The sequence below is a fragment of the Eurosta solidaginis genome, chromosome 3, assembly GCF_040869045.1.
Source record: "Eurosta solidaginis isolate ZX-2024a chromosome 3, ASM4086904v1, whole genome shotgun sequence".
Lineage (NCBI taxonomy): Eukaryota > Metazoa > Arthropoda > Insecta > Diptera > Tephritidae > Eurosta > Eurosta solidaginis.
Genome location: NC_090321.1, coordinates 147,253,305 through 147,277,742, shown reverse-complemented (window position 1 = coordinate 147,277,742; position 24,438 = coordinate 147,253,305). Strand labels below are relative to the sequence as shown.

The 24,438-nt window shown below is 40.9% G+C and overlaps 1 protein-coding gene across 2 annotated transcripts in view; it reads right to left on the bottom strand.

Annotated features, from left to right (window-relative positions):
* Nucleotides 1–24,438, bottom strand: part of Pof (Painting of fourth) — a 73,871-nt gene that overhangs the window by 35,189 nt on the left and 14,244 nt on the right. The window contains exon 5 of one of the 2 annotated variants that reach the window (XM_067773222.1): nt 7,837–7,928. The exons of the other annotated variant lie outside the window; for it this stretch is intronic. The gene's annotated coding sequence lies outside the window, so the exon portion shown is untranslated. Of the gene's footprint in view, nt 1–7,836; nt 7,929–24,438 lie in introns of those variants that run through there. 2 annotated transcript variants of the gene reach the window in all.

Here is a 24,438-nt window from a genome sequence, read left to right as displayed (position 1 = left end):
TAATTTATTATTAAACAATTCAACTTTTTTTGTTTTTTTTTTTTTTTAACTTTAAATAAATGGCAGAGAAACTAAAGCGCCAAATACACGACACGAACATTTCCGCGAACATTCCGCAATCTTGTTCGCAGCTTTGGCCATACACCATACGAACTTTTGGCCGAACATTAGTTCTCTTTCAGACAGCGATGAATACGGACAACAATTGTGCTGCAGCAATATTGCTCGCTGTGGCAATTAAGCATAAAAAAAGAGAGAAGACCGCAAAAAAAGAATTTGGTGCAAAGATTGGTTTAATGTTCGTATGAGCAAGGCAACATTTGACCAACTTTTACAAAAAATTTTGCCATAATCATTATTCTTTTTAATTCTATTACAATAATCTTTGCTTTTTACTTGCCACAATGATGGCAAAGATGTATACATTTCAATAAATTCACTCAGAAATTTTTTATTGTCCATTATACTTTTCCGCGCACGTCTGTTCCGTTCAGAAATGACTACGATTATGAACTATTTCGCCATACACGCACGAAAAGTTCGCGCAAATGTTCGCCAAAAATTAAAATATTTTGATTTTTGGCGAACATTTGCGCGAACTGGCAAACACCACCATACACGACAGAAAAGGTCGCAGAAACATGACATAACGGGAATGTTCGCGGAAATGTTCGTGTCGTGTATTTGGCGCTTAAGTCTCCATAAACCAAATGTATTCCAAGAAAGTTGTATTCAATTCCAAGTAATTGTAGGTAAACGAATCCAAGTATAAATATATTCCAAGAATGTTGTATTCAAATCCAAATAATTGTAATAATCACACACTTTCCACTTCAAGAATAGAATTCAATTGTAATAACGAATTGATAAAAACTATTACTCAAGTAATCATATTTGGACTTGGAGGGTTGACAACGCGCAAAAAATAAAAAAATTCATCCCACTAAAATTAAAAATGGCAAAAAAAAATAAATAAAAATCACCATGTAAGAAAATGAACCTAGGGTAACCTGGGATGTGTTTGTATGACATGGGTATCAAATGGAAGGTATTAAAGAGTATTTTAAAAGGGAGTGGGCCATAGTTTTATATGTGCACGCCATTTCGGGATGTCGCCATAAAGGTGGACTAGGAGTGACTCTAGAATGTGCTTGTACGATATGGGTATCAAATGAAAGGTGCTAATGAGTATTTTCGCCTTTTCGAGATATCAAAATAAAGGTGGACCAGGGGTGACTCTAGAATGTGTTTGTAGGATATGGGTATCAAATGAAAGGTGGTAATGAGTATTTTAAAAGGAAGTGATCCTTAGTCCTATAGGTGGACGCCTTTTCGAGATATCGCCATAAAGGTGGTATGGGTATCAAATGAAAGGTGTTAATGAGTATTTTAAAAAGGAGTGGGCCTTAGTTCTATAGGTGGTCGCCTTTTCGAGATATCCGACATAAAAGTAGACCAGGGGCGCCTCTAGAATGCGTTTGTACGATATGGGTATCAAATGAAAGGTGTTAATGATTATTTAAAAGGGAATGGGCCTTAGTTCTATAGGTGGAAGCCTTTTCGAGATATCGCCATAATTTGCGGTCCACCTTTTAAGACTTCGGGGAAGGGTACACCCTTCCAGGTCTTGCAGTAACGTGCCATGGTTGACCGTATCAAAAGCTTATGGTAGATCTAGCGCAACGAGTACTGTTGTACGGTGGGGGTTTTGATTTAAACCGCAATTTATCTGGGTGCTAATGGCATTTAGCGTGGTGGTTGTGCTATGGAGTTTTCTAAAGCCATGCTGATGACAGACTGGTGGCATGTGTGTGCATCACGGGAGCTATGCGCACATGCCCTACAACAGCTCTGGAAGCTATCCCCGATCTAGCCCCACTGCGTATATCGATAGAGAAATCAGCCAAGCGAACCATCCTGAATATCGCCAAGGAGGGCTCGGGCAAAGGTAAAGTCATATCGTCCCGAAGCATGGAGGAATTGAGAGAGAAGATCCCAATCTCTCAACTCCCGCGGGATGATATCCTTAGGCAGATAGTTTTTGAGAAAAAGTATATAGCAGAATTTGGAGACAAGGGTACATGGAAGAAAATCAGAATTGAGAGCAGTCCGCAGCTGCATAGAAGAGTGTGGTATACCGATGGCTCGAAGACGACCGAGGGGATTGGATCTGGAGTCGTTGGACCCAGAGCCAAGATATCAATACCACTGGAAGCATACCCGAGCATTTTTCAAGCGGAAATATTCGCCATAAGCCAGTGCGCTGACCTGAAACCTTAAGCGCGAATACTCAGCACTGGTCCTTCAGTGCGTTGAAAAGCTAAATCAACTATGAGCACACAACTAACTACTGTTGGCCTGGGATCTTGGTCACAGGAGAGTTGAGGGTTATAAACAGGCGGACAGCCTGGCCAGAGAGGCAGCAACGACACGTCCCATTGGTCCCGGGCCGTTCCTGCCAGTAGGCCCGCAGGAAATTAGGGGGCATCTATTATTATAAGAGAGGGAAAAGAGGGAAAAAGACTGGCGCAATATGCCAGGCCTGCGATAATCCAAGTTACTGTTTAGGGGTTACAGCGCAACTCGATATATGGCATTAGTAGGCCTCTCGAAACATAATCTAAGAATTCTAACAGCTATTCTTACAGGACACTATAGACTGAACAGCCACATGCAGAAGCTGGGCATAATATCGAACAACACTGACGATTTTGTGATCGATCGCGGGAGTTTCAGAATTCTGCAGTTAAACTGTAATGGATTAACTGGGAAGATCACAGAGATAGTCGATTCCATGAAGCGGCACAACATCCGTATTGCTGTGATTCAAGAGACTAAACTCACAGCAAGATCTGCTCTGCAGACTTGTTCTGGGTATAATGTCCACAGAAAAGATCGCGAGAGCGGAAATGGAGGTGGCCTCGCGTTTATCATACACCACTCTGTGCAATATCATATATTTGATCCCGATATCGGCCGCAGGGACAGTGTCTTAGAACGTGAAGGCTTATCTGTCCGGTCAAGCGATGCAAACCTAGAAATCATCATCTACATCCCTCCTGCCACCTGCTGCCCCAGTGGATACAGCCCTAACATCAGCGCCTTACTCACTGGCAATAATCATGAACCAATAAACAGATCCCGCATTAAAAAATGAGAGAGCAAAAAAATCATAGTTGGCTGGGAAATAAATTTCTAGACGTGACGTCACGCTTTTGACAACATGTTTTATTGCTGACGCAGTGTTCAGACTTTATTCCAATCGGAGTATTTTGCTCCGCTCTTAACTCCTATTAAATTTTTTATCTTAAAGAATGTTTTGAGTCGAGTTGAAAACTGAATAGTATTACTCCCTAATATCTTTTGGTTGAAGTTTTCAATGCATATGTACGTATGAAAAGCTGATTGTTTACAAGTGACGATTGGACGAAATGCTTGTTCGTGTCTTAAAACATGTTCTTTTCTTGAGAATGTTTGTTCACATTTTTCGTATGGAATCAGAATAGAAGGAGTAAAATGCAAGCAAAAAATGTGTCCCGACGCGATTTGTAAATGCTGCCTAAATTAAACAAACTGCTTTTCTTGAAGTTTTATATAAAAATGAAGTACGTTGAGTTAGTGAGGTCAGCTAACCCTGTTTTGCGATAACAGTCGCCAATTGGGAGCACCAAGCGAGGTCAAAGCTTCCTCCAACTATCTCTCCAAACTCAGTGAAGGTCTTCTCTTTCCTCATAACATGACCTAGCTAGCGAAGCTTTCTGTTTTTATCCGCTGCACTATCGTCATATCTGCGAAAAGCTCATATAGCTCATCATTATACCTCCTTCGATACTCGCCATCGACATCACGGATAGTAATATAAATCCTCCGGAGAACTTTTCTCTCGAATACTCCAAGAGCCATCTCATCTTCTCTCGACAACTGCCATTATTCCGAGCCATAAATGAGTACAGTGATGATGAGTGACTTGTAGAGCGAGAATTTTCTTCGTCGAGACTTTACTTTTCAATTGCTTAAAGAAGCATTTGTTGGCAGGAGTTATTCTCCGTTTGTTTTCTAAGCCGAAATTGTTTATGCTTTTAATGGTGCTTCCCAAATAGACGAAATCCTTCACAGTCTCCAATTTATATCCCTCAACAGTGGCGTGGCTACAAAGGCCATGATGACAGCAAGTACTTCGTCTTGTCCACATTTACTGCAAGACCCACTTTTTTTGCTTCTTTATCTTATACCAACTCTTCGGCTCTGTACGTCAGTTACCAGGTCGCCATTATCATTCCTACATAATGAAACCTTCTGTCATTAAAAGAGTATGAAAAATGTATGATAAACCGAAAATAGTAATAATATTTTTCGCGATAAATATACACGGAGATAGAGCCCACTTTTCTTCCAGAATGTTGTGTGCTAATGGGAGCATTATTTGGTAATCCTTCACGTTTTAGGCCGACTCCATGTGCATCTGAAAAAGCAGATAACTTTTTTGCTGAGAAACTTTTCATGACGAAAACATGATCGAAGGGATTGCCAAGCCACCAAATCAATTGGATGTTAGTTGTTCGCCCGCTTTCAAAAAAAAAATTAAAATATACTCCGAAAATTGTATTTTTACTCCGCCGTAGTCGTTTGCTCACGTGACAGTTTTAAATACTCCGAACAGTGGTAGCGAAATATGAGAGAAATTTAAAAAATCGAAAAACTTCAAAAGCTCTACGTCATCAAACTTTTTTTTCAAATTCGATTACAAATACAACAATTCCGGAATGCGGGATCTTAGCTGATTTGTTTATGGGCAATAATCGCATTATCTTAGGCGATTTCAATGCCCATCACGATCTATGGCATTCAAACTTGCAGGCAGACAGTAGGGGTGAGATGTCGGCGGATCAAATAGAATAAACGACGTTCTGCACAATAAACGGAGACGCCCCCACACGTATGGTAGGAAGCTGTCACAGTTACCGGATATATCAATCGTGAGCGCAGGACTCGTAAACTGCGTCAACTGGCAGCCGATGGTAACATTGGCATCCGACCACCTGCATATACCTATTTCGCTCGAGCATACCGCCGACTTCATCGTCACAGCAAAACGCACTTTCATAAACCTTTAAAAAGAAAATTGGGATTAATACAAATCCTTTAAAGACAACCGCTTTGCTGCCCTCCCTATTCCGACTGATGCTCGCCAAGGGGAGCGTGCTTTCCGCAAGGTCATTGTAAGGCCGCAAATTTAGCGAGAGAATGTGACCTTATAAGACAGCTCGATCCCGGCGACTCCAAATAAGGGATATAAACCAATGCATCAGATTGCTTGTGGATGAACACAAGTAGGCGATGGGATGTAAGTGGTTGTAACCTCTCTGCCGGTGTGGGTAAGCCTTGGTCCACCGTAAAGTCCTTATCGAATCCGACTAAGCTCAATGACAAAATTTCCATTGCCTTTGGAGATAAAGTGCTGTCGGATGCAAAAAAAATGCGCGAGAGCTTTTTGCCGGCAATATATAATGCATGCTACGGTTGACAAAGTTAGACGGCGGGCCAGGAGACGCGTACATAAACACTAATTCACCGCGTCCCCAATTACCATCACCGCCAAAGATGTTAAGAATGCCATCGGTCATGCTAAGCCATCCAAAGCAGTGGGCTCAGACGGCATAGCCATGCCGATGCTAAAGAGCCTAGGGAAAGAGGGTTTCAAAAATTTAGCACATGTCTTCAACCTGTATCTTTCCACCTTCATTCCCGAAAAATGGCAAATGGCCGAGGTGGTCCCGCTACTAAAGCCTGGGAAACCAGCTAACATAGGAAAATCATATCGCCTGATATCTCTCCTATCGCCAGTAGCCAAGACGCTTGAAGCCATTTTGCTCCCCTACTTCAAAGCAAATTTGCAGCTAGTCTGTCATCAGCATAGCTTTAGAAAACTCCATAGCACCACCACCGCGCTAAATGCCATTAGCACCCAGATAAATTTCGGTTTAAATCAAAACCCCCACCATAGAACAGCACTCGTTGCGCTAGACCTATTAAACGCATTTGATACGGTCAACCATGGCACGTTACTGCAAGACCTGGGAGGGTCTACCCTTCCACCATGTCTTAAAAGGTGGACCGCAAATTATCTGGGTGGTCGGCGGGTATCGGTGCAATTTATAAACGAAACATCAAAACCAAGAAGAATTAAACAAGGGGTGCCATAGAGTGGTGCCCTATCCCCACCCTGACAAAGTGTGATCTCTTCTGCATAAACGTCAAAATTCCAAAGTGATTGGATCACCTGATTCGTATTTGACTATCGCTGTCTCATTCTGTATCTCTTTCTATCACTCGCTGAAGATAGGCGCCGCCATATTGAACAACCTGTCAAAACGCTGAAAAGTAGCCATATTGAACAGCCTGTCAGGCAGTTGACAGATAAGAGATCACACTTTGTCATCATTCACAATGGCAGTAATATTGATGACATCAGCGGCAACCATCTTATGGCAGCAGCGACAATTAAAAATATATATATGTATGTATTTAAAACTATTTTGCTTACAGTTTTTTTTCTTTAGACATATATGTACGTATATAAAACATTTAATTCCCATTAAATGCAATGCATTCGCTTTTCATATAATATACTTGTTGCATTAGCATATAATATAAATCTTGGATTTTTGATATTACGGGGGTTTTCGAAAAAAAACCAATTAATTTTTTTATTACATGTGGTGGTTCCGTGAAAATCCAATTCAATTTTTAATACATGCGGTGGTTCCGTGAAAAGCCAAATTGAGATTTTTTTTGAATAAAGCGGTGCGTCCGTGAATACATTTGGGAATTTTACCAATTAATACACATACTTTTGAGCCATTTTAAAATCAATCACTTTTGATAGATTTTTTCATACAAGTTTACTGCAGTTTTAATTAATTCTTCCAATAAATAGTTAAATTAAGATTTTCTTTGTCAACAGATTTTCCAGGATTCGAAAATTCTTCCATTAAAAATTCAACTTCTAATTTAGATTCAAATCTTAACGATTCAAATAGCGCAAAACTAATTTCAACTTTTTTTACTTCAAAATCAGATCTTAACGATCCAAATAGTGCAAACGTGGCCTCACCTTCTGCTAATTCAGCTCCAGATTTTAACGATCAAATCATGGCAACACTTGAGGAAAAGAAAATTTTCATTAACACATGTGCTAATTCTATTAGAGAAAACTACAGTGGTGATCCTCTAGCACTTGATTCTTTTATAGACAAAATTGCATTATTGGAACAATTCGCTACTGCAGACTTAAATGATACTTTTATAGCGTTCTTAAAATCAAAATTAGAGGGTAAAGCCCGTGAAGCACTACCAACACAAGTAACTTCAGTCAATGAGCGGTCACTTGAGCGGTCTCTTATTATTGAAGGGATCACTCAAGCGAAAGCTCATGAAATAGCAGTCGAACAAACTGTTAACGTGTGTCGATTAAACGCAAAATCAAATTTAGTAAAAACCATTTTAGCCTCAACGGCATTTACTGATCCGAAAGACGTAGTAGCAAAATTAATTGTAGAACAAAACAACGAAGTAACTGAACGTCAGGTTCTAGCTTTTCGATCACGTGGTAACAGTACATTCAGAAATCCACGTGGTAGTTATCGAGGTTTTTACCCAAACCGCGGCTATACTGGTTATAGAAATAATAGTTCATTTTCATATAATAGTAACTATAACGGTAACAATAATCAGAGATATCGCTATGATAACAGAAATAGATGCCAAAATAACAACAATAATAATATACTCTATATACTCACTAATATTCCACTTTAGGTAAAATTACAGCAAATTTAAATTTTTCAAACTTTTCTATTAAACATACTTTACATGTAGTAAATGTAGACTTTAATATTCCATCCGATGGCATACTGGGTAAAGATTTTCTGAAAATTAACAAATGCATTATTAATTATGAAAGAAATAGTATTTCCTTTTGGGTAGGTAATGAAAAAGTCGCGATACCAATCCTACACGGAACAGAAGGCGACAGTTGTATCATTCCTCCAAATGCGAAATATTCAGACTTTTTGATTTAGGAGATTCACCCGAACCACTTTTCGTGCACTCGCAGGAAATTGAAAAAAGTGTTTTCACAGCTAGGTGCATTGTTAATTCCAGTAACCCAATAATTAAAGTCATAAATACCACGGATGATATAAAGTATGTGAAAAGTAACAGCATTCGAACAGAAAAACTTTCAAATTATAATGTTTATACAATTAACAAGACAGAAACAGAAGACAAACGTACGAAAAAACTAATTTCGATTTTAAAAAATCAAATACCTCAACATGCTCATAGTAAATTAATTGACCTTTGCATAGATTATGCCGACATTTTCGCTCTTGACACGGACAAAATTACTTTAAATAACTTTTACGAGCAAAAATTAAGACTGAGAGACAACGAACCGGTATATGTTAAAAACTATAGATTGCCATACTTTCAACGCGAAGAAATAAATCGCCAAGTAAATAAATTGTTAGACAATGATTTGATTGAACCCAGTTATTCGAATTACAATAGTCCTTTGATTGTAGTCCCAAAGAAAGATACAAATGGTCAAAAAGCATATCGTATGTGCGTAGATTTTGGCGCAGTACTTATTGCTGATAAATTTCCACTAGCTAGAGTTGACGATATTTTAGACAATCTCGGTAGAGCAAAATATTTTTCCACATTACATCTTTTTTCAGGATTTCATCAAATCCCCTTGCATCCTGACTCACGTGATATTACGTCTTTCAGCACTGACCGTGGCGCATTTAGATGGAAAGTGCTTCCATTCGGTTTAAATATAGCACCAAATTCATTCTCACGAATGATGACAATAGCTTTTTCGGGTATACCACCCAATGTCGCATTTTTATACGTCGACGATATTATCGTCATAGGTTGTAGCGAAGCACACCATATTAAAAATCTTTCACAAGTTTTCGATACTTGTAGGTCTTTTAATCTCAAACTTAACCCAAATAAATGCAACTTTTTTTTTTTTTAATGGACGTTGTGGCAGCGCGCTGCCCTCAAGTGGCCCAATGAAACCAGGCTAATCCTGTTCAAGCGATCGATTTATATATATATATAATAACTTTTTTATTTTTTTTTTTTTTTTTTCTTTTTGCCGAGTCTTTGATGGGCAGCGGTTTGTCAAGCGTCACGATCTGAGACTGCTCAGCTACAGAAGAAATTTCATCAGCCAAGCGTAATACTTAAAGAGAACAGAAGCAAACGTATTATACATTAATTTAGAGAGGTGAGAACAATCTTTTTTATAGAAAAAAGGGAGTCCGAGCTATCAAATGTGTTTGAGTGAGAGTTATAATCTTGGCATAAACGCCGAAAAGGTTCATTTTGTTCGAAATTCGTTCTACATTGTTTCAGCAGAAGAGGTTTGAAGTGTCTCGATGTCCGAGAGGGAACGCAAAAGTTCACTTCATTCAGAAGGAATGGGCTCGAAATTGATCCATTTAAAAGTTTTGTCATAAATATTACACCAAGCATTTCCCTTCGACTAGCAAGAGTTGGAAGATTGATAAGCTTTAATCGATTAGTATAAGGTGGAAGATTAGATAAAGAGTCCCATTGGAAATTTCTTAAGGCAAATAGTAAAAATTGTTTTTGTATTGATTCGAGACTGTCTGCATGGACTTGATAACGCGGATTCCAAATTATCGAGCCGTATTCTAATATTGGCCTAACTAATGTTGTAAAAAGTGCTTTAGTTATGTAAGGGTCGTTAAATTCTTTTGACCACCGTTTAACAAATGCAAAAACACCTTTGCGTTTATTCACTGTAGCATTAATATGAAGACTGAAACTAAGTTTGGAATCCATCATGACTCCCAAGTCAATAAAATTATTTACAGTTTCTAGACTATAGTTGTTAATTGTATATGAAGCTGGTGGCGAAACTCTCCGAGAAAAACACATGAATTTACATTTTTTGAGATTGAGCGGCATATAATTTACATTGCACCAGGTAACCAAGTGATTTAAATCCATTTGAAGCAAGGGATGTTCCTCAACCGAGGCATATGATTTGAAAAGTTTTACATCGTCTGCGTACATCAAGATTTTTGAGTATTTAATTGTACCAGATAAATCGTTTATGAACAACAAGAACAGAATCGGACCAAGATGGCTGCCCTGAGGAACACCAGAAGAAACATTGCTGACCCCAGAAAGTGTATTTTTAAAGATTACTTTTTGCGTACGATAACCAAGATACGAAGAAATCCAACATATAAGACGGGGGTGAAAGCCGAGTTGACTGAGCTTATGAATAAGTAATGGGTGTGATACTTTGTCGAAAGCTTTACTGAAATCGGTGTAAATTACATCAGTGTGAAGGCCTTTTCTAAATCCATTAGAAACGTGGGTGGTAAATTCTAGTAAATTGGTGATAGGTGATTTGCCCTTACAGAACCCATGCTGCGAGCTTGCAATTATGGGGGAAATAGAGAATGTTAGGTGGTGGGTAACAATAGCCTCAAATAACTTTGGGATAGCGGATAACTTTGCTATGCCCCGGTAGTTTTCTATTGAAGACCTGCTTCCCTTTTTATGAAGCGGAATAAGAAAAGATTCCTTCCATATTGTTGGGAAAACGCCATAAATTAAAGATAAATTAAATAAATCTTGTAGCGGCTGATAGATGTTTGCAGCACATTTTTTAAGAAAGTGTGTCGGGATCCTGTCGGGGCCGTATGAATATGATACTTTTAAAGTTTTTAAATAAGATAATACATCTTCTGAAGATATAAATGGAGCTCTGATTGAATAACATGAATCAATATGGTATGGGTATTCATTAGGTGAAACGTTGGTCTCAATAGAGTAATTTGATTTGAAAAATTGTGCAAAGAAGTCGGCGATCTCTTGATCATCGCTGGAAATATTATCTTGGAATTTCATGGATGATGGAAACCCTTTCACCCTGCGTTTAGAGTTTACAAATCCGTAAAATGCCTTCGGGTTGCAAGTTATATTTCTTTTAATTTTACAAAGATAAGCTTTGTAACACTTTTTGTTCAATTGAAAATACTTGCAGCGTAGAATCGAGTACTGTAAGTAATGGTTATGTAAACCCGTCTTTTTGAACAACTTGAAAGATCGAGACTTTTTATTCTTTAAAATTTTCAGTTCTTTAGTGAACCATACTTGGCTTGTATCGGAATGTACACAAATCCGCTTAGGTACGTATTTTTCAAAAAGACAGTAAATGGTATTGTAAAAGTGAGAAACGCTTTGCTCCACATCAGCATTAAATATTGGCCACACTATTCGAGATAGATCACGATTTACGACCAGAAGTTACATTTTTAGGTCACAAATGTTCAGCCAAAGGTTTGTTGCCAGACGACTCTAAAATAAACGCAGTTAAAAAGTATACAAAACCGACTGAAAAAGACGCGGTACGACGATTCGTCGCGTTTGCAAACTATTACAGACGGTTTATACCTAATTTTGCGTCTCTGGCAGCGCCTCTAAATCGATTAAGCAGAAAAAGAGTTGAATTTGTATGGGATGTAGAGTGCGAAAGAGCATTTTTAACTTTGAAAGCAGCGTTACTTTCACCAAAATTACTTCAATACCCAGATTTTACTAAACGATTCATTATTACAGTTGATGCTTCCACAACTGGATGTGGCGCTATTTTAAGTCAAGAACAGCAAGGTAGTGATTTATCAATTTGTTTCGCTTCTAAAGAATTTAATAAAGCAGAGCAGAAAAAACCAATTATAGAGTTGGAACTCTTAGCTATTTATTTCGCAATAAAGCAATTTCGACCATACGTGTATGGCACCCATTTTATTGTAAAGTCAGATCATAGACCTCTAGTATACTTATTCAACATGAAAGACCCATCTTCAAAACTTTCAAGAATAAGACTGGAACTGTCTGTATATAACTTTACTATTGTTAATATAAAAGGTAAATCAAACGTTTGTGCTGATGGACTATCGCGTATAATAATCGATGAGATTAAAGAAGCTAACAAACAAATTTTGGCAGTACAGACAAGAGCCATGACAAAAAAGGCAAACGACAAAAATTTACATAGGAAAACAGACAAAAACGACGAAAAACAAATTACTTTACATTTCTACGACAAATTTTCATTTAATTTTTCAAAAAAGATTCCACGAATAAGATCTGAAGTTACTTACGATAAAAATAATAAAACAACAAATTTAAGAATTTTTGCGCATATTAAACATAAGAAACTCGAGTTACTTAGTTTTGAGCTTGTTAACGAAATAATGACTTTAGAGAAATTACTTTCGAGGCTTGAATCAGAAGCCGGCAAACACAAGATTAAGCAGATAGAATGGCCTAAAAACGATATTATGTTCGAACATTATACTATTACAAATTTCAAAAATATTGGAAATACAATTTTAAAATCATTAGAAATTATACTAACAGATCCAGTGGAGACAGTAACAGACGAAGATACAAAATTAAAACTTATGAAAATTTACCATAACGATCCCATTTCTGGTGGACATTGCGGAATGAAAAGACTTTACGCAAAATTGCGAACAAAATTTTATTGGAACAACATGACTCGTGATATATCGAAATATATCAAAAATTGTAAAGATTGTATTTTAAACAAGGTTAAACCTAAAACAAAAGAAAAACTTGTTTTAACACCAACTCCTTGTAAACCATTTGATATACTAGTAATTGACACAATAGGACCCCTACCTGAGTCCAAATATGGTAATAAGTTCGCACTTACCATGATTTGCGACATGACTAAATACCTGGTAGCAGTCGCTGTACCAGACAAATCGGCAAAAACAATCGCTTCAGCTATTTTTGAAGGATTCATTTTAACTTACGGCACAATGAATGCCATAAAATCAGATTAAGGTACTGAATTTAAAAATGAATTATTCGAAGAATTAATAAAGCTTTTAAATATTCAACATAATTTTTCAACTGCATACCATCATGAAACTGTTGGCACGATTGAACGTAATCATAGAGTTTTTAATACTTACGTGCATATCTAAAAGACACTTTTTCTGATTGGGATGTTTATTTAAAATACTTTACTTTCCTACACAATACTACGAGTAGCACAGTTTTCGACAATCAATTTTCACCTTACGAGTTAGCCTTTGGGAAAAAGGCAGCTTTGCCTAATGAATTAACAACAGAAAAAATTTACCCAATTTATAACGTCGAAAACTATGCCAAAGAAGTTAAGTTTAGGATGCAGAAAACGCACAAAATGGCACAAAATCTAATTAATAAAAATAAGTTACAAAGTAAAAATCTGTACGATAAAACGGCACGACCTTTAGTTGTAAAAATCGGAGATAAAGTACTTTTACAAAAAGAACCACATCATAAGCAGGAAAATATTTACCAAGGTCCTTTTATTATAACTAAAATTAACGAACCTAACGTAACTATTTTCGATGAAGTTACAAAAAAAGGAAAAGAAGTAAACAAAAATCGACTTATAAAATTAGAGTAACATTTTATACCAACGTAGAAAAATCCAAAATTTTCTAATATTTTTATTGCTAACATAAATAGCAAGAATTGTTAAATAGCCAAGAAGGCATAACAACTATTAAAGCATTTCTCTCCCTAATGGAGTGTAGATGGCGTTCTGGGGACATAAGAAGACAACCCGTGGCGGCTCTGAGGGCAGTATTTTGGCAGGCCTGTAGCTTCTTCCTATGAGTAGTCTTTAGGCTTGGCGAAATAAATAAATAAATATCGGGGACGCGTAGCATGAAATCGGCTGGCCAATTGCTTTGTAAGTAGTAATGAGTGTTTCTTTATCTTTTCCCCAAGTACTGCCAGCAAGAGATTTGAGGATTTTATTACGGCTCTGGATTTTCGGTACAATTGCGGCTGCATGCTCGCCAAAATGTAGATCCTGATCAAAAGTCACACCCAAGATTTTGGGGTATAAGACAGTCGGTAGCGTAGTGCCATTGACGTGGATGTTCAAAATGGTCGACATTTGGACGTCCATGTTGTAAATAAGGTCGCCGATGATTTACTCGGTGATAATTTCAGCTTTCGCGAGGTGAAAAAACTGGTGAGATCAGGGAGGTAGCCGTTTATCTTGTTGCACAACTCATGTTGTTGTTGTTGTTGACGGCGCTTCCCAAGGCCGTCGGTTCTATGTACCGGAGCGACTCGGGATTTTTCCCGACCAATGACTGCCATTTCAGTGTAACCCCATTTAATTTGTTGCGTCCCTCCCACAAATTGTCATCCTCCCAGCAGCTCCTTGCAGCAACTCTGCTCCATATTCTCCCAATCCGGGTCCGTTTCCTGACCCCGGTTTTACTGCATCTGCCGGAAAAGAATCTTTTAAGGACGGTCATACTCTTGTCAGTGTGTCTCGTGTAAGGGATGGTTGCATCGGACAGGTTGTTCTGGGCTAGACCCCAAAATCAGACTTCCACGTAACCTCTATAACTCTTTTGTGGCTCCTTGCTCTTCACGTCCTAGGCCGTCCCTTAGTCTGCGCCTTAGCGCCCCCCCCCCCGCTAACTTCCAGCAGCCCCGCTGCTCAGCAAGCCACAACAAGTATCCGCTGTTGCTCGCGCCCCACGGCGCCCCACCAACTCACACGGCTGCTCCCACTCATACCTACAATCTCCGTAGTAGAGTAGGGAGCAATGCCGAGCATCAGCCCTTGCCCCCGTCTTCCCACACTTTGCCGGCAGCAATTGTGTAGGTCAGGGAAACAGACTCTTAGTCCCTACCTCCGTTTGCACCGTTTGCCAGCACAGAATATATATGTTTGCGACATCCGCCCAATGCAGCTCCTGCCTTGGGTGGTGCTACTTTCCTAAATGTTCTGGTCTCCGCGACGGCAACCCCCCGACGGGTTTCATCGCGCCGTGTTGCCAGGTCGCAAACCCAAATCATCCGGGTACCCCAATGCTTGCCCAAGGACGCCCAGTCCCAGGGCCACAACAGCAATTGCGTCCTGGCCTTCCTCAAACCAGGCGTAGTCACCCGTCACTTACCCCCAGAGTGGCGACGTCTCCCCCCATGCACTTCAGATTTCTGCAGTTAGTCAATTTCATGAAGCGGCACAACATCCGCATTGCTGCGATTCAAGAGACTAAACTCACAGCACGATCTGCATTGCAGACCTGCTCTGAGTATAATGTCCACAGAAAAGATCGCGAGAGCGGAAATGGAGGCGGCCTCGCGTTTATAATACACCACTCTCTGCAATATCACATATTTGATCCTGGCATCGACCGCAGGGACAATGTCTTAGAACGTCAAGGCCTATCTGTCCGGTCAGGCGATGCAAACCTAGAAATCATCAACATCTACATCCCCTCTGCCACCTGTTGCCCCAGTGGATACCGCCCTAATATCAGAGCCTTACTCACTGGCAACAATCGCATTATCTTAGGCGATTTCAATGCCCATCATGATCTATGGCACTCAAATTTGCGGGCGGACAGTAGGGGTGAGATGTTGGCGGATCAAATAGAAGAAATGACGTTCTGCACAATAAATGGAGACGCCCCCACACGTATGGTAGGAAGCTGTCACAGTTCGCCAGATATTTCAATCGTGAGCGCAGAACTCGTAAACTGCGTCAACTGTTGTTGTTGTAGCAATGCTCGCCCCACCTAATAGCCGCGACCGATCACAAATTGTCATCAATATCCTCTAACGGGAGTCCAAGGAAACTTGCCGTTTCAACAGGGGTGGACCATAAGGAAAGGGGTGTTAGAGGCGTTGGTTCCACATTACACTTAAAGAGATGGTTGGTGTCATGTGGGGACACATTGCAAGCGGGGCATACATTTTGTATGTCGGGGTTGATTCTGGATAGGTAAGAGTTTAACCTGTTACAGTATCCAGAACGAAGTTGAGCAAGAGTGACGCGCGTTTCCCTGGGGAGTATGCGTTCCTCTTCCGCGAGTTCTGGATATTTTTCTTCAAGTACTGGATTCACCGGGCAATTCCCGACATAAAGGTCCGACGCCTGTCTATGGAGTTCACCAAGGACCTGCTTGTGTTTTTCCGCTTCATGCGGCTGGGTTCTCAGGTGCCGTATTTCCTCAAAATGCTTACGGAGATGACTCCTTAGGCCCCTAGGCGGTGCTGGTTCGTCAATCAGATGTCTGTTGGGATGCCCAGGTTTCTGGGTATTCAACAGAAACTGTTTGGTCAGCATCTCATTTCTCTCCCTGATGGGGAGTATTCTCGCCTCATTATGCAGATGGTGTTCTGGGGACATAAGAAGACAGCCCGTGGCGATTCTGAGAGCAGTATTTTGGCAGGCCTGTAGTTTCTTCCAGTGGGTGGTTTTTAGGCTTGGCGACCATATGGGTGACGCGTAGCACGTAATCGGCTGGCTAATTGCTTTGTATGTGGTCAAGAGCGTTTCTTTATCTTTTCCCCAGGTACTGCCAGCAAGGGATTTGAGGATTTTATTACGGCTCTGAATTCTTGGAACAATTGCGGTTGCGTGCGCACCAAAATGTAGATCCTGATCAAACGTCACACCCAAGATTTTGGGGTGTAGGACAGTCGGTAGCGTAGTGCCATCGACGTGAATGTTCAACATGGTCGACATTTGGGGCGTCCATGTTGTAAATAAGGTCGCGGAAGATTTAGTCGGTGACAATGCCAGGTTTCGCGAGGCGAAAAAACTGGAGAGATCAGGGAGATAGCCGTTTATTTTATTGCATAGCTCATCGATCTCTGGGCCTGGGCCTGTGGCCATTATTGTGCAGTCATCGGCGTAGGAAACGATTGTGACTCCTTCCGGTGGTGAAGGTAGGTTAGATATGTAGAAATTAAACAAAAGTGGGGATAGGACACCGCCCTGTGGCACCCCTTGTTTAATTATCCTTTGTTTTGATGTTTCGTTTCTGAATTGCTTCGATGCCTTCCGACCACCCAGATAATTTGCGGTCCACCTTGTAAGACATGGGGGAAGGGTAGACCCTTCCAGGTCTTGCAGTAACGAGCCATGGTTGACCGTATCAAAAGCTTTTGATAGGTCTAGCGCTACGAGTACTGTTCTAACCTGCGTCAACTGGCAGCCGATGGTATCATTGGCATCCGACCACCTGCCTATACTTATTTCGCTCGAGCGTACCGTCGACTTCATCGTCACCGAAAAACGCACTTTCCATAAACTTTAAAAAAGGAAAGTGGGAAGAATATAAATCTTTTACAGACAACCTCTTTGCTGCCCTCCCTATCCCGAATGATGCCCGCCAAGGGGAGCGTGCCTTCCGCAAGGTCATTGAATCCGCCTCGGCACGTTTCATCCCCGCCGGGAGAATTCCCGAAAACCGGCCCCACTTCCCGGCGGAGGCCGCAAACTTAGCGAGAGAACGTGACCTTATAAGGCAGCTTGATCCAGGCGACCCCCAAATAAGGGATATAAACCAACGCATCAGATTGCTTGTGGATGAACACAAGCGGGCGAAATGGGAGGAGCACCTAAGAGGTTGTAACCTCTCTACCGGTGTGGGTAAATTTTGGTCCACCGTAAAGTCCCTATCGAATCCGACTAAGCACAAAGACAAAGTTTCCATCGCCTTTGGCGACAAAGTGCTGTCGGATGCGAAAAAATGCGCGAGCGCTTTCTGCCGACAATATATAATGCATTCTACGGTCGACAAAGATAGACGGAGGGCCAACAGACACGCACATAAACACAAATTCAGCGCGTCACCAATCACCATCACCGCTAAAGAGGTTGAGGACGCCATTGGTCGCGCTAAACCATCCAAAGCAGTGGGCCCAGACGGCATAGCCATTTGTATTTGTATTTATTAGGCAATTCATCCCAGCACAACAATTTGACAAAAATTATTTTACAGTGCTAGTCGGTAAAAGGCATAAAATAGGAACAATCTAATCTTGAAACTTAAAGCTAATGACTATGGCTAAGAAAAGGTTACAACAAATAATATATTTAATAAATAGTAAATAGATAAATAAAGGAATGATAGAGTACATTTGCTTAGAAGAAATCAGTATTTTAATTGTCTAGGTTATTATAGAAACTTGTTAATTCTTTATTGAAGAGCAGAGCATTGCTTATAAGCCTAAGTCTAGAAGGGAGCGAGTTCCAAAGACGTATGGAATTAATGAAGAACTGGCGATCAGATATTAGCATACGATGTCTGAAGTGGGTAAGGAGAACAGATCTAGACGACTGGAGAAAATTTAGCCTCCGATACAGATAGTCAGGTTCCTTCATATATAATAATTTATGTAGCGTAGTGAGCGTTTTAAGTTTAATAAGGTTATCGAAAGAAATGTTTAGCAACCTGTATGTTGAGAGACGTGGTCAAGTCTTTTCAACCCATAGACGTATCTAGCAATACACAACATTAATTTTCCTATTACATACATAGTCACAATTGGAGTAAACCTCACAACCATAAAGGAGCGTAGGTATTAAGTACGCTTTTGCTATTAGTAGACGAATATGTAACGGAGTAAAATATTGTGTAAGCCAGAGTGTACGAAGCATCCCATACACTTTTCCCACTGTGCGGAAGATGTGATCTTTCCATGTCAGGGTTTTGTTAAAAACTATACCTAGATTTTTTGCCGTGTCAACGTATTCTATAATAGTGTTGTCTAAAATTAAATTTTCCATTCCACTTTTATCTAGTGACCTTCTATGAATGACTATACATTTCGACTTCTTAGGGTTAAGACATAAGCCGTTCATAGAAGCCCACGTACCAATTTGACACAAATCGTAATTTAAGTTATTAATACATGAACTGGTACGATCACTAGGACAGCACATATACAATTGTACGTCGTCAGCATAAATGTGAATATTACAATACTTGAGAACACCAGGCAAATCGTTTATATACAAAACAAATAACAGGGGACCAAGGATTGAGCCTTGTGGGACTCCTCTTAAAACACTGACGAAGTCAGACTTTCTGCTACCAACACTTACTGCCTGAGTTCGGTCGGCCAAATACGATCTGATTAGGGCTGTTGCACAGTTGGAGAAATTCAATAGGTTGTCCAGCTTCTTGCAGAGAACGGTGTGGTCGACCGAGTCAAACGCTTTTGAATGGTCGAGAAGAGTCAGGAAAGCAGTAAAATTTTTGTCAACATGTTCTCGAATATCCTCTATCACCGATAGGAGCGCCGTTTTACAGCTACGATTTGACCTGAATCCAGACTGCGAATCTGTGAGAAGGTTATTATTCTGCACATAAGTATTTATCTGGCAGCGCAAAATTCGTTCGACGACCTTGGAAAGGAAAGGCAGAATAGCTATAGGCCTATACTCCTTGTTTTGCTTGGGGATTGGGATTACCTTAGCAACTTTCCAACATTTGGGAAATACACAGGACGTCAGCACAGAGTTAACCAAGTAGGTTAAGTGAGGAAGGATTTTAGGAAGAATTATTTTTAAAAATTTCGGACATATACCATCGAACCCCATAGCATTAGACTTTACTGAAAGAATGGCTTGAACGACATCACAATCATCGACACTAGCAAACTCAAGAGGACCAAAAACAACATTAGAGCGAATACAATAATTATCAGCACAATATTGTCAGTTGAGATTGGCAGATTTACAAAATTTATATTTATCTCATTAATGTCTACATCAGGGAGGACAGAAATATCACATTTGGATTTTCCGATACCAATATGTTTAATCGACTTCCAGGTTTCCTTCGAACTCAAAGCAGCACTAAACTTGTTATTATAAAATTTCTGCTTAGCTGACCTAATGGCTTTGTTTGCAGCGATCCTAGCTGTTTTGAAGCAGTTGTGAGCCTCCAGGGTTTTGTATCTTTTCCATAGTGAGTAAGCAAGGTTACGCTGGTGAATTAAGTGTTTTAGATTGGCACTAAACCAAGGGGTATTACTGTGTGTAGCAGCTTTGAGTTTCACTGGCACATAGTTGTCGAAAAGCCTAATAATATGGTTCTGTAGGAATGATGCCTGATCATCGACCGATGTCAGTGTACGAATCAAGCTCCACTCAACCGACTCCACCGCTGCATTAAGGGAACTGTAATCTGTGCTTCTAAAATCACGATATGTAAAGGAACATTGTATGTGTGACGTTTGAAAGTTGTAACTAAGAAATATCAGATCGTGTTTTGAAAAGCAAGATGCCGACAATTGATCGTAGTGGAGCAATTTCAGGGGATCATTCACAAAAAATAAATCCAGCAAAGAAGAATTTGAGTCAGTAAAGTGTGTAGGTGAAGTTAAATTGGTGGGAAAAAGTCCAAGAGACTCCATACTTAGCTTTAGAGTTGAGTCGACGAGAAGGTTGGAGTTGAAATCCCCAGCGATGATTATATTATCATAGCTTATAAGTAGAGGCTCGAGAAATTCAATAAAGCCAGAGAAGTCAACTCCACGAGTAGGTCTGTATGCACAGCCGATAAGAAGCCTTTCATTGTTTACAGAGAACACGTCTACGAACACATATTCGACAAAATCACTTGGACTAGCACTGCAGCAAAGTTTACAGGATAAACTACTTTTAACATATATAGCAACACCACCACCATGACCACGTCTATCAGCCCTGAAAAGTTGATATCCATTTAGTTGCACCAAATCATTTTTGTGACATGAAGAAAACCAGGTTTCGGAAATACATATAACATCTATATCAGAACCCTCAGATATGAATCTCAATTCATCCAGCTTTTTATATAGGCTTTGCGCATTAAGATGGATGACTTTGAGCCCTTTAGTACGTTTGTTGAATACGCGCAACAGTGTATGTAAGCAGTCTTTGGAACTAGACAACCTATAGTCTAGGACCATCACTATATATGGGATATAAAGAATGCTCTGCGATGCGTAACAATAAAGACAACATAAGTGATTGTTTACAAGTATGATAGGGAGAGATAAAGACAGAAACGAAGAGACTCAAGAACTTAAGTAATATACCATACATAGAAATTAATTTATTGATCATTATTCGTTGGCGCAGCATCAACTCGAAAGGAACTCGCGCTTTCTTCGCCGGTATTCTCAAGACGCTCTAGAAAATCCAAGCTATGTATTGCTTCAGGGCTGGCGTTGGCTGTTCGTCTGATATGTACCAGACCCTTCTTAGAAAAAACCGCCACTACCTTCCTTTTCTTCTTTAGACGGATCGCTGCCTTGAAGATCGCATAGTTTTGCCTAGACAGCGAAGCATTTACATAAATCGGAGCATTTGAATTTATGCCCACATAAACTAATTGCAGACCCTTGATGTTTGGATTGTTTTGGCGCCTAAAGGTGCCTATACTTTTTAGCAATTTGTTTCTGTCTGTCGGCGACTGAAATTTGATTATTACGGCCGGATCTGTCACGCTGTTGTCTATTTTCCGTAGCCGAAAAATGCTCATTATAGGTATTGGTTGCAATCTAAGAGTGGAACAGAGGTGATGAAAGACACTTGCTAAGTTTTCTCCTTCCTTACAGGGAATTCCGTGTACACGGACTTCACTTGCGGCAATATGGCTCTCTTGCTTTGACGCATTGTTTTTGAGTTTTTTTACTTCCTCTTCGAGATAACCAACGCGCTCGAACACACTCTCCAGCTGAGTAACTCTTGCATTAAGCTCACTGACCTCTTTCTTCAGCACCACAAATTTGTCTTCTAGTTTTTTGCATACGAATTCGATGAGCCTTTTTTCCGAGTCCAAAATTTGCTTAGCAATCAGATCGTTGAACTTAGCAAATCGCTGATCCATGCTTTGCATTAAACTAGGAGAGAAGCCGCTGATCCGTTGCCCCTTTTTGGCGCTATCAACCTCGTTATTAAGGTCGTCACCACGACGTTTACCATTGACTTGATCCATGGTGTTCGAAAAAAACGGGCCAAAAAATATTGCTCCAAGAAACTGGGTGGCAGCTCTAACGCAGCTTAGATTATTATGACGCAGGCTTCAAGTTTAGCATAGACGCAAACCACAAAATAAAGCTTGAAGCACAAACAAACTAACCTGATAACCCATGCCGATGCTTAAAAGCCTAGGGAAAGAGGGTTTCAAATATTTAGCGCAGGTCTTCAACCTGTCTCTTTCCACCTTTGTCATACCCGAGAAATGGAAAATGGCCAAGGTGGTCCTGCTACTAAAGCCTGGTAAACCAGCTAACATAGGATAGTCGTATCGTCCGATATCTCTCCTATCGCCAGTAGCAAAGACGCTCGAAGCCGTTTTGCCCCTTTATTTCCAAGCAAATTTGCAGCTAGCCTCCCATCACCATGGCTTCAGAAAACTCCATAGCACTACCTCCGCGCTAAATGCCATTAGCACCCAGATAAATTGCGGTTTAAATCAAAACCCCCACCATAGAACAGTACTCGTAGAGCTAGACCTATCAAAAGCTTTTGATACGGTCAATCATGGCTCGTAACTGCAAGACCTGGAAGGGTCTACCCTTCCCCCATGGCTTAAAAGGTGGACCGCAAATTATCTGTGTGGTCGGCAGGCATCGGTGCAATTTAGAAACGAAGCATCAAAGCCAAGGAGAATTAAACAAGGGGTGCCACAGGGTGGTGTCCTATCCCCACTTTTGTTTAATTTCTACATATCTAAGCTACCTTCACCACCGGAAAGAGTCACAATCGTTTCCTACGCCGATGACTGCACAGTAATGGCCACAGGCCCAGGCCCACAGATCGATGAGCTATGCAATAAAATAAACGGCTACCTCCCTGATCTCTCCAGTTTTTTCGCCTAGCGAAACCTGGCATTATCAGCGACTAAATCTTCCGCGACCTTATTTACAACATGGACGTCCCAAATGTCGACCATTTTGAACATCCACGTCGATGGCTCTAAGCTAGCGACTGTCCTACACCCCAAAATCTAGGGTGTGACGTTTGATCAGGATCTACATTTTGGTGAGCACGCAGCCGCAATTGTTCCGAGAATTCAGAGCCGTAACAAAATCCTCAAATCCCTTGCTGGCATTACCTGGGGAAAAGATAAAGACACCCTCAAGAATACATACAAAGCAATTAGCCAGCCGATTACGTGCTACGCGTCACCTATATGGTTGCCAAGCCTAAAAATTACCCACTAGAAGAAGCTACAGGCCTGCCAAAATACTGCTCTCAGAATTGCCACGGGCTGTCTTCTTATGTCCCCAGAACACCATCTGCATAATGAGGCGAGAATACTCCCCATCAGGGAAAGAAACGACATGCTGACCAAACAGTTCCTGTTGAATACCCAGGAACCTAGGCATCCCAACAGACATCTGATTGACGAGCCAGCACCGCCTAGGGGCTTAAGGAGTCATCTCCGTAAGCATTTTGAGGAAATACGGCACCTGATAAACCAGCCGTATGAAGCGAAGAAACACAAGCAGGTCCTTGGTGAACTCCACAAACAGGCGTCGGACCTTTATGCCGGGAATTGCCCGGTGAATTCAGTACTCAAAGTAAAGTATCCAAAACTTGCGGAAGAGGAACGCATACTCCCCAGGGAAACGCGTGTCACTCTGGCTCAACTTCGTTCTGGATACTGTAACAGGTTAAACTCTTACCTATCCAGAATCAACCCCGACATACAAAATGTATGCCCCGCTTGCAATGTGTCCCCACATGACACCAACCATCTCTTTAATTGTAATGTGGAACCAACGCCTTTCCCTATGGTCCACCCGTGTTGAAACATCAAGTTTCCTTGGACTCCCGTTAGAGGATATTGATGACTGTTTGTGATCGGTCGCGTCTGTTAGGTGGGGCGAAGCACTGCTACAACAACAACAACAACAGAGCGGAAATGGAGGCGGTCTCGCGTTTGTCATACACCACACTGTGCAATATCATATATTTGACCCCGACATCGACCGCAGGGCCCACTTCCCGGCAGAGGCCGCAAGTTTAGCGAGAGAACGTGACCTTATAAGACAGCTCGATCCCGGCGACCCCCAAATAAGGGATATAAACCAACGCATCAGATTGCTTGTGGATGAACACAAGCGGGCGAAATGGGAGGAGCACCTAAGCGGTTGTAACCTCTCTGCCGGTGTAGGTAAACTTTGGTCCACTGTAAAGTCCCTATCGAATCCGTCTAGGCACAATGACAAAGCCTTTGGCGACAAAGTGCTGTCGGATGCGAAAAAAATGCGCGAGCGCGACAATACATAATGCATTCTACGGTCGACAAAAATAGACGGAGGGCCAACAGACACGCACGTAAACATAAGTTCAGCGCGTCACCAATTACCATCACCGCCACAGAGGTTGAGGATGCCATCGGTCAAGCGAAACCATCTAAAGCAGTGGGCCCAGACGGCATAGCCATGCCGATGCTTAAAAGCCTAGGGAAAGAGGGGTTCAAATATTTAGCACATGTCTTCAACCTGTCTCTTTCCAGCTTTGTCATACCCGAA